Source organism: Meriones unguiculatus, chromosome 8 (assembly GCF_030254825.1).
Source record: "Meriones unguiculatus strain TT.TT164.6M chromosome 8, Bangor_MerUng_6.1, whole genome shotgun sequence".
Taxonomy (NCBI): domain Eukaryota; kingdom Metazoa; phylum Chordata; class Mammalia; order Rodentia; family Muridae; genus Meriones; species Meriones unguiculatus.
Window position 1 is genome coordinate 28617206 of NC_083356.1, and position 17105 is coordinate 28634310.

The 17105-nt window shown below is 43.9% G+C and overlaps 1 protein-coding gene across 1 annotated transcript in view; it reads left to right on the forward strand.

Moving 5' to 3' along the window:
• The first annotated feature begins 488 nt into the window (after window positions 1-488).
• Fam135b (family with sequence similarity 135 member B) overlaps window positions 489-17105 on the forward strand; it is a 281146-nt gene continuing 264529 nt past the window's right edge. The window contains exon 1 of the mRNA XM_060389317.1: window positions 489-1147. The gene's annotated coding sequence lies outside the window, so the exon portion shown is untranslated. The remainder of the gene's footprint in view (window positions 1148-17105) is intronic.

Consider the following 17105-nt stretch of genomic DNA (forward strand, 5'->3'; position numbering starts at 1 on the left):
CTTCTTGACACAAGTCACGATGAGATGATGCATTTCCAGACAAAGTGCTCACTTAGGAATGGCCAGTAGATGGGAGTTGACTTGCGTTTTCCCATCGGTCTCATTTTTATCCATGGACCAAATTGACACACTGCTGTCGCCCCAGCATCTCGCCTGAAGAACATCTGCGAATGATGAGTGAACTGTTGCCTAATGGAGCGTTGCATATAGTGGTCGCATAGTGGTCACTTAGCGCTTTCAGCCCCCTTTTAAGGAATGTACTTGTTGCATCCCCCTACTTCTCTCAAGTTTAATATCTCTCTCCCCTGGGGTCTGAAAGAAACCTTTTCCTTCCAAATGCATCGCTGTCTTCCCTCTGGAGGACAATCCCAGCGTGGAGACTGAGCATGCTCCTGGCCAGCTTGGGCTGGTTGGGGCCAGACTTCTCTGGCCCAGCATCTTGCGCCCTCCACAGGCCGGGCGGGCTGGCAGGAGGGCCTGCGAGCGGGCGGGGTTTGGCCGCAGGGCAGCCCGGGCGCGCCTAGGCTCTTTTTTGCGGACAGAGGTGGGGGACGTGAGCGGGCGCCTCCCAGCCAGTCGCGCAGCCTTCCGCGGTGCGCAGAGGCTGCAGGAACAGAGCCGAGTGGCTCTCTAGGCCTTGAGCGCACCCTGTGTGTTGCTGGAACCTGGCCTTAGGTCCAGGCGGGGGGAAGGAGAAGAGCAAGGGCGCTAGAGGTGAGCAGAGCTCCGGCACCCAGCCAGAGCTCAAGTGCAGGCTCCCAGTCTTCTCTTAGGCTGGGGGGAAGAATTCCCTTAACAACATTCACAACCTTGCCTCGGGCACTTTAGCTGGGGCTGCCAGGAGGCCGCGGTGGCCGGGCAGCTGTTGCACCAAGAGGGGGCAGCTGCGGAGTTCCATAACCATAGCAACCGCATCAGCACCACGGCGGCAGTGGCAGCGGCGGCGGCAGCGAGGGCAGCATCAGCTTGCTCCTCCTCCAGGCAGCCTCACAGTAGAGACCTGAGACAGAGCTCGCAGGTGCAGCAGATTCCTTGGTCCGCCCACAGCCGCTGCCCGTGTTGGCTGCTGGAGAAGGCGACAAGAGAGCGGGACCAGAGCTGGAACCGGGCCCTAGGAGGTGAGAAAGAGCCCTGCAGTGGGAGACAGGTAGGTGAGAACGTTCTGGGGTCACCAGCTGTAAAACTCTCTCCTCTGTGGCAGTGACGTTTCTGGAAGCGTGGTTGCTAGTTGGATGGCTTTCTATTACTGAGTGGGGATTCTGCCGGGAAATGTGTTTTTATATTTCTCTATTTTCTCCCAGATATCTCTGTCCTCTGATCTTACCCTACATGTGGGCACGGACCACTGATGTGACTGTGTGAATGTGATGGGCTTTTTCAGACCTCTCCAGGTCCTCTGAGACACTGAACCCAGGGCAGGCTCCAAAGAAGACCTCGTAGAGGTGGAGGGGGCTGTGGTCTCTGTTCTGTGTAGGGCAGGCTGACTCAGAGATGATCTCTTTTGGGGGGGTGGGGTGCAGTGTAATTCAACCGTGGCACGGAAAGGGACTATAACACACAGGAGCTCTTCGTATGTACAGCCAGCTTTAAACACCAACGCTGCAGGGAATATTTAGACAAGGTAATCGTAACTTTTAAGGTTTGGGGACTCAGGACTATCCCTGGAGTTTACTGTTCTGTAGATAAGAGGTTTTGGTCGTTGGAGGACTGGATGTTAACAGAAATAAAAATTTCAACCAGGAGGAAGATGGGACACCCCCCCCCCTTCTCCTCACCTACTTTTTCCTCCCTCCCGGATAGCAGCAAAACAAAAAACGGATGGTGTTCAGAGACACCCTCTGGCACTTGGCTACTGACAAACCATCCCACTTTCAGACAGCTGGAGAAGAGAGCCGGACTTTAGTCCCTCATATAAACTAGAAGGGCAATGTTTTCCACTGGGTTCCAGTGCTCTTAATGTTAAGTTTGTTTTAAACCCTGGAGGCACCTGCAGTGTCTACAATGTATGATGGACTGTTAGCTGCATCTTTGGGCTAGAGAGAGCACTGGAGTTTGGCACATGATTTAACCCAGTTCACCTGGGGGGAAGAACCCCAGAAGGCCCGAGAGGAAGAGGAAAAGGTGAGCTAGATGAGTAAGTCGAGTCCAAAAAAGCTCTTCATAGAGTTTAGCAGATTTCTGAAGAATTTCCAGGGTGGATAGCCACCGACTGTGAAAGGGTTCTCCTTTTATATCCTAGCCTCAGGGGACTGTGGCAAGTCCCAGTTAAAAGGGTATGTTCTTTAATTGGGCTTTTAATTTATGATGTAGTTATGTTACCCAAGAGGATGTGAGCTGGCCAGCATTTCATCAGGGGCTTTATACCACAGCGAGGACAATATTTATAGGGAGGTGCTAACTGTAGTGCAGAGGAAAGAGGGCAAGATTCTGGAGCCAGAGGCAGGTCTGAACTCTGGTTTTTATCTTACACCTGTTGTATGACCTTGAATTGCTCCTGCCTTGTTGGAATTTCTCTGCTCCACAGAATGGGATAGTAGCAATCCTTAGAGTTTGCTAGGCTCTTGCAGCAGTCAAATGTGAAGGCAGAGAATACAAAAGGGGAAGGATTTTAAAGCTTCATGACTAATGCAATTTTAAGAAAATCATCATTTTCTAAAGAAAAAATCTTCAGATTAGCAAGGCATTACATGCATATCACCTATGGAAAGAGTGGAATTATTAGTCAGTGAGTCATGGCTGGAATACTGTCTTGCTCCAGAGACACTGGGGCAATATAAAGAGGACTTTATTGGGAGAAACACTGCATGTCCTCCTTGTTTACTGCTGCTGAAGGTCAAGAGCTTTGCCATGGTAAGTGGTGCTCCTCTCTCTCCAAACAGTGAGTTCTGTGCAGCACAGAGTGAGACCAAACATCTGATCATGAAGAGAGACATTTGCACAAAGTGAGGACACCTTTAAATGTTGCACACACTGTGGGTTCTTTCTGAGCTGCAATTATTTCAATCCAACTCTGCCCTGAAGTGCCAGGTTTATTTTATGAACCTTACCAAATACATACAGTCTGATTTTGCTGCTGAGGGAACTGTAATCTCCGAAAAGAGCCAGGCCTGTGCTCTGCTCTTCTCTGCTCTTTTGTGCTTCTGCTTTTGCCCATGCTGGTGTTTCTGCAGAAAGTAACCATTTCTCACTTTCTTCTTTTTTGTACCCTAGTTCAAAAGCTCTGTCGTAGCTGGAGCCTTCTCTGATCCTCTGGTGTGCTTCCCTGACGCTCTGCACCTGTTGTGACCGGCAGACTGTGCGGTGTCATTGCTTATACACACGTGTCTCTTCTCTCTAGACGCCATGCTCCATGAGGACAGGGGCCTCTGCTTCCCCTGCCTCCCCTGCCTCCCTTGTGGGTCCACAACCTATGGTGGATAGTTCTAAGTGAGAAAATGGGCTTTATCTGCAACTTGGTCACTTGTCCTGAAAGAGGCACCACAAAGCCTATCCCTGGTACCTTCCTGTCTCAGGATGCAATGAGCCTGAGCGGTAGTTGCTGCCCTGCTGGGCGTTACTTAGGGCCAATCCACTGAAGCAGAGTGAAGGGGAACACAGGCACAAACTCGGTCTCAGAATGTTCATTTCTTTTTGCCCTCAAAAAGAATTGGAATTGTTGGGATGTGGTGCTAACTGGCTTTCATATAAGATTTGCTGGCTATTTCAGATGGACTCTTTTAGGTTTGGTATTTATTTATCCTCCTTCCATTTTCCTCTTTTAATTGATCTGTCATATAATGGTAAACCATATAACCTGGCTTCAGAAAACCAATGAGTAAACTCAGGTTCTAAGAGGACTAAGAGCTAGGTTGCTGGACTCCACTTTGCCTCAATTTCCTCATTTTTAGTGATCTCACAGTAGATGCTGAACACTCGGAATAAAGTAATAGCTGTACAAACAAACAAACAAACAAACAAAAAAACCCTTCCCATGACCTATAAAATACCCAGCACGAGCACAAACACAAGCACATGCTCACTCGTTCTCTGTCTCTTCATTTCTCTTCTAGAAAATGAGCAACATCCCTGGGCTTAATTGCACAGTATCAGATGAGATGTACTCCAAAGCTCTGTTTCCTCCTTTTGTTAGCTCACTGTGACCTTCAGTAAATCATTGTATTCCCTCGGCCACTTGCCTTCTCTTTAAGGTATCATAATGACGGTTGCTTCCCCAGATAGGCACAGAAGATATAAAGGAGGAAAAATGGCATGTGACTTCCCAATGAAAAGTATAGTTGCCAATTATAGAAGGTTTCAGAATTATTTTAAATGCCCCAAATCCATTTCTTTCCTGTATTTCATCTACAAAAGAGACATTGAACTTGATTGAGGAAGGAAGGGAGGAAGAGAAGGAGAGAAGAAGAGAAGAAGGAAGGAAGGCAGGAAGGCAGGAAGGAAGGAAGGAAGGAAGGAAGGGAGGAAGGAAGGAAGAAAAAGAGAAGGTAGGGACAGGTGGAGGGATGGAAGTAGTGAGGGAGGGAGAGAGAGGGAGGGAGGGAAAAAGAAAGAACCTTTTGGTTAAATGTGAGAGTCTATGAGGAAGGGGAGTACAATTAGTTGTGGCTCTGACTCAGGAATGGGTTCTACCTCTGTCATTACTTGCTAAAAGGACTGTTAACACTCATTTCCAGACCTTGGTTTCATAATCTATAAATGACATGGAGTATTTCAATGTCTCTGCTTAACTCTTTTTCAATGCTCACATACATTGACCTATGTTCTCTTTACTAAGGTTATATCTCTGCCCTTACATCTTTGGTACTCCATCCATCCTTTTTATCAAATCTCACTTGTCTAATGCTGCCACTGTCACCTGGAGCCCTTTTCTTTCCTTGTGAAGAAAGTGTGTTGAGCATGATCCTTTGCCTCTGAGATTTGTAAGATACCTCATTCCATCTCTCTTCCAGGTAAAATTTTTTGCTGCACTATCCAGCCTGCAAGAAGTCCTTTAATTAACTAACTAAAAGGTGTCTAAATAAATTTGGCTATTACTCAGAGAGTGGGAATTCATGACATCTCTAATGTTTTAGGGGTTCCTGGACCAATGGCCCTCAGCAATTTTGAGTGCGTCTGCTAAAACATGAACGGTTTTTAGGTGGCCCCAGAGCAATTTCTCAAGATTCTCTTGTCACAAAGGAAACTGATACCATGAATCTGTGCTCTACCTTTGATGTGCACAAAGGAGGATCCTGATTATTTGGTGTGAGGAGTAAACTTTCTTGCCTGTCTCCTTCCTCATGTCCGACCATGAGGTCCCACTATGATCTGGAAAGGCCCTTTAAATAAACTTAGCATTTGTTTGAGGGTAGTAAAAATAGAAACAGAAAAGAATGCATCAGGTAATGCTCAAGGCTTTATAATCCAGAAAAGGGTGGTGGTGCTTCTAACCATTTCCTGGGAATGGCTATCAAGGTTGGATTTGTATTGCAGAGGAGAGGTCTAAAAGGTCAGGTATAAAAGTATTTGAATATGGAGAACAGAGGGAAGACAAATGGGTATAAGGGAGGGACAGAAAAATGGAGGAAGAAGTGCTATGAAGGGAGTGTAAGGCAGGGCTGAGGTATAAAGAAGAGGCTGAAGTGTTGCCCACTGATATTGGTGAGGCATGGAGAGGTGATATCACGGATAGTCAATGAGCTAGCCTCTTAAGTGTTCCCTTTCCTCTGAAGGGTATGGAAAGTGATGGAAAGATCAGCAGCTGTGCTCCTCTTCAGATGCAGAGTGGAGGATAGACTAGAAAAGCTAGATCCAATGAAACCAAGGTTATAGGTTACCTTGCAGGTGAGAGTTGCTTGCAACCAGGCAGTGGGAGTTAGGCTGCAGAGAACAGGAGGCAGCAAGTAGTGTGATAATGATGCAACTTATGGCTTCATCTCTCAGATAAATGTTTGGGTGGAGCACCGTAGGGACTGGGGAGCACTAAGGAAAAAAGAGAGAAAGACACAGTTGTGATCTTGGCTATCTCTTCAGACTCAGTACAATCACTCTGCATCTGGTCCTTTCACTCTCTACCTGAACCAATCAATCAAACTCTGAGCTGACACGCTGGCCTCCCTGGTGAGGCTCTGCCTTCACTGCTGGCTAGATGGTTGGAAAATTACAATCAGAGTTGATAAGCCAAAGCCCTTCTATGTTCTTGTAACCCAGAGTGAAAGCTGAAAACCTTTTTCTAAACCTTAACCCTATTTCCACCCTAAGTCAGACCCTCCTCATCGCCTCTAATACTATCCCTGCCTGTCACAACATTCACTTTCAACCTCACGTTTTGCTCATATTCATCATGCCATGGAAATACATCTTCCTGGGGTCCTTTCTTCCATAAGCAAATGCTCATCTGCAACCTATTCTGGTTGCAGCTCCAGTGTGTCTCCTTGTGAGAAAATTAGTCTGCCATTTGTCACCCATTTCTGCACCAAGTTTCTTCTTTGCTGTGTCTCTCTCTTCTGCACTTTTAACATTTCCTTGTAGGACTTCTATTGGTATAGTAAATTTTCTCAAGTGATAGGTGCTCGGTGTATGTGTATTGAATAAATTGTTTAATAAATTAACATTGCGTTGGCTCCTGGGAACTCCTAACAGTACAACAGGTCCTCTTGTGAAATGAGACGAGTACATGTTTGTTGAGCGGAAGAATGTATGTGTGAATACAAGATTGCTAGACGCTAGGGTAAGTGATGATCCCAACATTTACGGTGTTTCCGAAGACAAACAGTGACACCCTCAATAACAGATTTAAAAATTAAATCATTGTCCATTATATGATATATCCCTCTAATGTACTATGAATGTCCTGGCAGTTGGACCCGAAGACCACTCAGAGCAAACACTTCATAAGACGTTTAGTGAGAGATGGAAACTGAGAGGAATCCCTGTTGGAAGGCCCTCTGGCTTGGTGCTCACTGGGAGGTCTGGCTGCTTGGTGCTCACTCTTATTGTATCTTAGGCATTTTTCCCCACTCCAGTCTTTGATGTCTTGCCTTATATTTTAATAACACTTACAGCGTTTCTTTGTTTGGCTCCATGGGGAGGTTCTTTCTTTCTTTCTTTCTTTCTTTTTTTTTTTTGAGAGCTTTTGTTCTAATTTTGCTTTATGTAGGCAGATGATGAAGTGATGTCACAGTCTCTGAGCTCATGGTCCTTCCTCATACCATCCTAAGGCTTGAGGGAACATTGAGCACATGACTATTCCAACTATTCTACAGGCAGAGCCACGTGTTTCTGAGGAAGCATTTCTCTGAAGCACAGCCTCAAGCAGGAAGTTTCTGTATGGACATGAGGTACAACTGAAATGACAAAGAAGATTCTGATTCTGTCTTTCTCAGACTTGTCTACCTCTCACAATCAGGTGCACCTTCTGGTAATGTCTCAAGGAAAGGCTTCTGTGCAGCCTTCACAGACAATGCCAGCACTCTCTTTCTGCCCAACAGTCAGTTAAATCATTTTGACTTCAACTTTGTCCTGAGTGATTGATTTTCTGTGTGTGTCTAGGTATTTATTCTTCTTGTGCCAGGGCATTTTAATGAGCTTAGGATATGGGGGAGGTCACCTTCCATGAGAAGCCTGTTATAGAAAAATGGGTAAGAACATAAAGGATACAGTTGAGGATACAGCTCAGTTGCTTTGGTGGGTGTTTGCCTCTCTCACACAAAGCTCTGGCTTTGACCATCTGTAACACACATGCACACATGCATGTGTGCACAGGTACACACACACACGCACATGCACATACAAAAACGCATATACATGTACTCATGAACACATGCATGATTGTTCACATGCATACACAAAACAAACAAACAAATAAACAAAGAGCCCTCCCCTACAACCATCTAAACATCTAAGGCAGTCTAAAACATATAATCTACTGTTGACTCTGAAACAAATGACCTGAGTCCCTCAAGCAGGAATCTCACCTCCCCGGGGTAATTTTCTTAACTTGTGCTGTGAGGGAGTTTGGATACTACATGACTCATCTGGCCCACGGACATTTCCTAAGTGCACTTTATGATACCTGCTCTTTTCCAGAAGCTTAGAGGGATATATATGATGTTTCTGTCTTTAAGACCTGTACAGACTGTGAAGAGAAACAGAATAGAGAAATCACTGTGGTCAGTCACCGTAGGGGCAGGGATGCACTATGACAGTAGATTAGAAGGATATCTGGTCTCAAATAAGGCTGGCAGGAGGCTTCCTGGAGGAAATGATATATGAAAAAGGGGACATGAATGGAAAGGAGATGTTAGGTAGACAACCATAGGGCATGGAGTTGTGAGGTGTTTCAGATAAAGGGCAAAGCCAATGTGGGGACTGGGAGTTGCACAGGGCACTACACATGAAAAGACTAAATGGGTGCAGAGCACCTTGGGTACGCTTGAGGCAAGGAACAAACAAAAGAAGGGCAGATGGATAAATACAGGGCCAAATAAGGCCATTTTATTTGCTTAATTCCGATAGGGGAATTTTATCTGGGTCTGAATGGGAGTGGTGGGCAAATTTTACAATGAGAAATATAGTTAAATACTTGTTCTTTGAAGCTTTCCATTCTGCCTCTAATGCAGAGAATACACTGAGAGAAGACAGGAGGTGTGGAGGCCAGAGACAGTGGCTGGAGTGGGAACCGCAGGGGTACATGAAAGCTAAGATGCCTCAACTCATATGATGGTAGTGAGGAAGGAGGCGGCAGAAGGAACTTGAACCATGTTTACTCAGTGGACTCGGAGGACTTTGCTAAATGAGTCAGTATGCCACGGGGAGAGAAGATGAGGGTGACTGCCTTGTTCTGATGCATGGGGCTGGTTGTTGACTTTGGTTGGGAGACATAAGGCCCAAATAGAAGGCTTTAAGGGGGGAAATTATTAATTCTCTTTGAAAAAGTAATTTAAAGTCTCTGAGGGTGAAGTAGAGGTACATCAGAAAACTCGGAAAAAGTTCTTGGATGAATAGGTAGAATTAAGAAACCATGGGCAGACATGAATTGAGAGAACAGGAATAGAAGTCATCATCCTAAGCAAGTCAATAAAGGGAAGAATGTGGAATGAGAAAGGAGCTCTTGATGGCCCACCCCTGGCTGACGAGTTAATGGCAGTTGACATCAGTGGACACTTTACTTTGGGAGAGGTATCTTCCCTCACCTAAGCCCTTTCTTCATACAGCTCTCTCTGGAAGCTGCTCCACGGTTCAGGCTCAGGAGTTACTTTATTTTTATATGTGCTGATCACAGTTGTTGTGTTCTCTGAAATAGCATTATAGATGTATTAAATTATTTTCTTAATGATGTTGTCCCTTACAAGACAGCAAGCTCAAAGATGCCTGGACTTTGCTGCATATGCAGGCTGCATCAAACACTCAAACAGCATGCAATAAATATTAAAAAATCAAGGAGTTAATACCAGAAATCTTAAGTCATAAAATGTTACTTTTTATTTTCAGTTTAAGAATCAGTGACCACAGCTCCACTGACGTGCAGCTTAGGACACCCTGGTCAGAAGGTGGACTTCTGGTTCAAGCCTTCCAGCCGTCTCTGCCTCTGCCTCTGCCTTCTGCCAACACTGGCAGTGGCCTTTCAAGTTGCAGTTTAATAGAAGAGCTACTACAGCACACCACACACTCATCCCCCATGACTTAGAATAGGGCATATTGAGCCATAGAGCACACTGCGCCCCACTACCCTGCTTGATCCAAGGATGAGTGTTTTACCCTTTCTTAGGAGTCATTTCCTATTGAAACCAGTAATTGTGGAGCACCAGTGCAGCCAGCCACCCTGTTCTACTTAATCCAAAGAAAAGAGCCTAGTTCTCCTGGATAGTGATTCTTAACCAAAATGATGTCAAATATCCTTTGAAACATGTGACAAAGCAGACAGGCACTCTTCTCAGACAAATCCTATGAAACAAATCCTATGAAACTTGACCAGAGTCATCGGAGTTCACAATTCTCTCAGTTCACAGTGAAGAATACATTTTCTAGTAGAGGGATGGGGCTTCCTTGGAACTGGGAATATCCATGCATGTATATCATGTGGTGGATGGATTCTTAGTGAATGCCAGCACAGCATGTCTTCTGAGTGCATGCAGGGCAGAGTATGTTGACAAAAGAAATCATCTTTAGCAGGTGAGCATGTTTTGGGTTGAATCTCTGTTCCAACTAGAGTTACCAACTTACTCCATCTTTCCTAGAATTCCCATTGCATGCTAAGAAGCCACTCAGTCCTGGTAAACACAGCTGGTCACATATTTGTCCAGGGGCCATTGGCAGCTCCTTGATTTCTGTGGAAGGGTCTTGCTAATCTTTGTCTTTGGTCAGGTTCCTGAAATACAGAACCAGAAATGGGATTCCTGTAATAAATGACTGAGGATTTTTTTTTTCCTCTGTTGAAAAGGGCAGGGAATAAGAGAGGTAGAGAATGAAAGAAAGGAAAATGAGAGAGGGAGGAGGAGAAAGTGAGAGAGTAGGTGAGAGAAAGTGAGAGAAAAGGTAAACGAAAAGAAAGCAGACAGGGATGTGGGTATAGTTCTGGTTGCATCCAGGCTCTGAACGCCACCTGACCCATAGTGCAAGGGTCCAGCATTGTGTGATGGCCTGTTGATATGTCTTTGGCTACATTTTTTAAAGTATTTGTAGGAGAAAAAGTTACTCTCAGCCAGAAACAGTTCTCATGAACATGATCGCTATCTTCTGTTTGTTATCAGCCAACACAAGAACTTGGTGATGGATACACAGCAAAGAAACCACCACCTCCTCCATTACATTATAACCTATTTCCATGGGAGCTCTCCAAGCCTGCTTTTGACACAAACCAAATTCTCAGGGGACCCTGAGAGAAAGATCTAGAAAATCATGCTGGCTCACAAAGGTTCCCCTAAACTTGCAGTGTTTGGAAGACATGCAGCCTTGCCATATCTTTCTTTTCCATTTTACATGCACTGCTCATTGCTTGTCTCTCAAAAACTTGAATGCAAATGCTTTTTAGCTACAATGAATGAAATATTGTTATTTGCAGAAAAAGTAGATGGAGGCATTGATAACTGAAATGATCCAAAACATACATAAAAGCATCCACATGGGTCTGATTCTATGTAAAAAAACTTACTGTTTGAGAAAGAACACACCAATTCATTGCCCAATGCCAAACAATCAGCCCTAAAAACATGCATTCGGATAGAATATGATATGAAGAGGTTATATTCAGATATTATATATATATATATATATATATATATATATATACACACACACACATATATGTGTGTGTGTGTGTGTGTGTATACATAAACGTAGGTTCATACAATAACAATTTTTAAAAGGACATTAAGAAGAGCAGGGAGAGAGCTATATGGGAGGATTTGAAGGGAAGGGAAATGGAAAAGACAAACTTTCTAATTAAAACTATTATCTCAAAAAATAAAATAAAAAGAAATTCTAAAGCAACTGAAAACAACAGGACTATAAAGAAAAACCTGAAAGTAGACAAGTGGCTGGGAAGAGAGTTGTCAAGTCTCACCTTTATCATGGGCACCTTTCAAGTCCCACTAGGTGGGCTCTGTACCATTCTGATGTGTGAAGCTTTTCCTCTACCCTGATCAGTGACAAACTTGCTCACATAGGTGTCATTACACAGTGGTTAACCTGTGGCTGTAACCTCCTCTCCAAGATTAGTGTTGAATTTTGCCCTTGTGTGGTTCTACAACTGCTCCTGCCTAGCCCTATCTGCTTTCCCTCTAGAGTCTTTAGACTTCTTTCCCTACAGCTGCTTTCCTGGCTCTAGAGTCTCCATAGTCTAGATTCAGCAACATTGTTCCAAAGGTCCTGGTTAGAATCCCAGCTATCCCAGGGTTATCCCAAGACATAGACTGTATAATTTAACCTGTGTAACTTTGCTTTCTTTCACACTGAAATAACAATATATGCATCTCATGTGGAATTGTTATTAGTAACAAGATAACACAAATAAAGTTGAGCAAATTCTATTATAATTCGTGGTGCATGGTGAGAGATTAGTGTTTGCTATGATTAAAGAGTAGTCTGAATGCTTTAATATCAATAAGAAGATAGGAGGCATTTTTCTTTTTAAAATGGTTTATTTTTATTTTATATGTATAGTTATTTGCCCGCGTGTATGTATGGGGACCATGTGTTGGCAGTACTCCAGAAGTCCAGAAGATGGTGCTGTAGTTCTTAGCAGTGGAGTTACAGATAGTTTGGAGGTGCTGTGTGGGTGCTAGGAACTGAATCTGTATCCCCTGAAAGAGTAGCAAGTGATCAAAGAGCTGGTTACTGAGTTCATCACAGAGACAGCCCCTGTTCCCCTTATTAGAGAACCCACTTGGAAACTGAGAAGACTATGGGCTTCCTCTGAGTGGGAACCAGGGTGGGGAGCAGTGCTGCCTTGCCAGGCCACAGAGGAAGATGAGGCAGGCAGCCTTGATGAGACCTGATAGGCTAGGGTCAGATAGAAGGGGAGGAGGTCCTCTCCTCTCAGGGAAGTAGGGAAAGAGGCATAGGAGGAAAAGAAAGAGGGTGGGTGGGACTAGGAGGAGACCATGTAGAGGCTACAGTGGGGATATAAAGTGAATAAATTATAATAAATACAGGAGTAGCAACTGCTCTTAACCACTGAGTCACCATTCCTGCCCCTAGAGCCAAAAACAAGGTGCCTGAGTTAGACTTCTATTAAAATGACATATTTCACTGGGTAGATTATGGGGTGGCAGTGATGTTAGGTAGGGCCTTGAACCCTCTGTGTGGCACTGAGGAGATGATTAGGTCTTAGGGGTCTGTAGGACACCACGTGTGACAAGTCTAAGCAAGGACATATTCATAAACAAAGCAGTGAGTCCTCATGTGAAGAACTAAGGTATAGCCTATAGACTTGGCTGGAATAACACAGAAAAAGATTTCTGAAATAAGTCATGTCTGACATTGATGAAATTAAATATTAAAGTATGTTTTCTATTTGACTGATCGGATATAAGTTATCTGGAAATGGGTTTCTGGGGCACGCAGCATCTGAACTGAGGTGTAACTGTAGGCAGATGAGATGATAGCGTTTGTGAACCTTTGTTGATTTTAAATGAGAGCATAAAACACACAGAAGAATAAATTACCCTTTCCTGTTTGTTTAAAGAAACTATATAAAGATAATCTTATCTTTGAAATCTTGGGACCAGGGTAGAATCCGTCAAATGTGGCATTTCCGCATGCAGGCTTCTGTTGGCCTTTGGGAGGGATAGGGTGGTTATTTATAGAATTGCTTCTGAATTACACAATAAGGTTTCCTTGCTTTTCTTTGTTTCTTGTTTTTTTTTTTTTTAAATTGCGTGAATATTGGACGTAAAGCATGACCGTTAAATTGCCCTTGAGGGACATTTTAGCCTGGAGTTATCAGGCAGTGCTGAAATGGGGGTAGGGGAAGGGGAGTTCTTTCCAAGGCCCTGTGTGCCAGCACTGAAGTGGTTTCCCTCTTAAGTAATGCTCTTGCTTGCCCTGAATGTAGAAGCTATTGTCAGCCACAGTGGATGGTGAGGATGGAGGCACAGAGGTGGCCAGAGCCTGTTCTCCATTGCACAGCAAACCTGAATGAAAGCCAGAACTTGATCTCTACAGCAGTTGGATCCTCACAAACCTGTTCCTTCCTTGTCACTCTGCAGAAGACTCTTGTGAAGTGTGTTTAAAATTAGCTACTGATCATGAAAAAACATGGCTTAAAAAAAATCACACAAACTAAACCTCACCCTGTTTTACCAAGGGATTTTTGTCACTCAGCTGTGAATTTGGAGGAAGTGATTAAACCTTTGTGTGACGTGGAGGAGCTGACTCACTTAGGGTATTCTGGGTAAGTATTAATGCCAGGTCTGCTGCTAACATCGTTTGACTGCAAACATGGCTACATAGAGAGATAGTTCAGAGAATCAGCAATAAATAAGGAGGACAATAAATCTAGGGCAAATCATGTCTTCTGTACTTATTCAGGTAAGAAGTCTAAATTCTGGCTATTTATTTTTCAATATGTTATTGACTACCGAACCAAAAATGAAGGGAAATGCATTCACTGGAATTCCTAGTCTGCCCTTTCCTTCCTGTTTGCATAGTTTAATTCAGCACCCCTCTGGATGCTTTAATTCAAAATCCAGTTATGGATGTATGTGCTGGAGCTTCTTTTATGCCAATAGACTATATTATGTGCATCTAGACTTAAAATCAATATGCTATTTTAAAGATGTGTCCCAAGTGAAGTTAAAACAAAGGCTATGTTGGAACAGTGGAATATAATAGGAGAGAGACATTGCAGAGTTGAGGCGTGTGCTCAGGGCTGGAAGTTTCCTTTGAAGATATTTCTGGAGCCCTGAGTTTGGCTTTCAGGGAAAGAGAGGGTGAGGTGTCCCCCAAAAGAGACTGGGAGATTCATTTACACTTTTGTCACAATGCTAATTTTTATTCCTCGATCCCTCTAAGACACACACACACACACACACACACACACACACACACACACCCAAACTACCTTTGGAGCTTTCTTCATTGGTCCAGATTTATCTCAATCTCTATCTCATTTGATAAGCCTCTTCCCACTCATCAGAGGGTTGAATTCATCACTTTCTTCTGGGGTCCCAAAGGACTGTGCTTAGCCGGGGACCAGAGTATCATATAGTGGTATATGAAAGTAACTAATCTCTCAAATCCTAGCTCCCATCATGATTACCCTTGTTCTCATAACCAAATTACTCAACCTCTGCACTTTATTCATTAAACTTAAAGTCTGAAAGAAACACAAAACAAAACAGAAAAACCTCATCCAGGTTTGGTGCAAAATGCTTGAAATCCTAGGAGTTAGAGGAAAGAACACTTGAAATCTAAGGCTTTCTTGGACTACACCACAAGTTCCAGACCAACTGGGGCTAGATATTAAGACTCTGCCTTGAAATCAATAAATAAGCTGAAATCTTCCACTGATAGTAACTAAGCCACAAACACTTAGGAAAAACCCAAGCCAAGAAAGTGAAAGACCTCTGTGACAAGATACCACAACATTAAAGAAGAAACTGAAAGCCAGGCAACTGTTAGACCTTCTATTTTCATAGGATGGCAGATTATTATTAGAACAGCCTTGTTACTGAAAATGGTCTACAGAGAAAATGGATTTTCCGTTAAAACTCCAATGTCATATTCATATAACTGGGAAAAATAAATTCTAAAGTTGATGTGAGATCACACACACACACACACACAAAAGAATAGTCAAATCATTTCTGAGCAAAAAGCAGTGATGGAGAGATAACAGAACCCACTGTCAAATTATATGACAGTGAAATGACAGGGAGAGTCACATAATAGGACTAAAACAGACATTTAGACTATTGGGATAGGACCTAGGACCCAGGAATCAACGCACAAAGCTTCACTGATGGGCTGGTGCATTTGCCCAGGTCACATGTGTGGAGGCCAGAGGAGGACATCAGTGTCCTGCTCTATTAGCACTCTCTGTCTTAGCCCTTTGAGACAGGGTCTCTCACTGTCTACGGAGCTATGCTGAAAGCCAGGATGCCCAGTGATCCTCCTGACTCTGCTTCACTTCCACTGCTGGGTTACAGGTGCGTGCTTGTGTGTGTGTGTGTGTCCACACCAACACTTTAAATAGGTGCCACGACCTATTTCCTCACTCTGGCACAGCTAGTGTTCTTATCCACTAAGCCATTTCTCCACCCCCTGTCCTCCCTGTAAAAATATTCTATTTTTATCTGCCTGTCTATGTGTGTATCTACCACATGCATGCAAGTGCCTGTGGAAATTAGAAGAGGAAATTTGATTTCTTAGTCCTGGAAATACAGGCAGTTGTGCGCCACCTGACACCAGGGGGCTGGGAGTATCGATATTCCACATCACAGGGGTACCTTCTTTTCAATCAGCGCACTTACACTAACATAGCAATACTGCCCGGACTGTGGTTTATATTGCAATTCACTCTTGATGTATACTTTCCTGGTTGGGGTATAATGAGTTGTATCTATCAGTGTGCTATCTGATGCCCCAAATCTCTTAGAATCAGTGACCTTTTCCATTTTTTTTCCATAGTTCTACCTTTCCCGGGGTGTCTTGTAGTTGGAATCACACCGTTTTTAAGTTCCTTAGTAACAAGACTCTTACGTGCCTTTTCAAGATGTAGCCACCCAATTCCTTTTAGGTGTAGAATACTACTCCATCTTCTGGAGGTGCCACCATGTGCCCATTCATTTATTCACGTCTTGATTGCTTCTGAGCTTGTTTAGGCATAACGATCTCATACATATTTCTGTACAGTTTCTACTTTTGAGATGGATACAGGAGTTCATCTAGTTTGGATAAATGCCAAGGGATATGACTGTCAGATGGTATATTAAGAGTGGGCTTGGCCAACTGTCTTTCATACATTCTATTCATTTACCCAACAATGCCAGAGAATCTACTTCACGACCCCACAGGTGTTTTTAGTGTTCGTTTTCAAGTTAAGTTTTTATGCGGGACCTGAGGAAAGGCGGGTGACAATGAAAACTGCCCTGGTAACTTCTGGACGCATGGAGTCTATGGAGGGAACATGGTGAAGTTTGGCAGACTCCGAGGTTGTGTTGCGGAGGTAGATGTAGGCAGTGATGTTACCAGCAGGAGAACCAAGCATCAAAACTTAATATTTTAGAGAAATAATACGGTGTTTCATTATGGAGCCATTCTCAGAGTCTGTGAGTTGTGAGAGCGGTCTAGGTTGGGTGGAGAAAAAATCAACGTTACTTATGTCAGGATTGTAGATGAATTCATGAAATGTGTGTGAGTGTTCACAGGTGGGGAATTAGCTCCTGCATATGTCTCTGAATGCTGGGCTTAAAGGTGTGTGCCACCACACCCAGCCTCCTACCTAGATGTGTGTGTGTCTCTGTGTGTGTGTGTGTATGTGTGTGTGTGTGTGTGTGCGCGCGCGCATACAGGAGTGCATGTACATGTGAGTTCTACATACATGTAGAAACCTGAGGTTGACATTGAGTGTTTCCTCCATAGCTCTCTGTTTTTTTGAGATAGTCTCTCACTGAACCCGAAGCCAC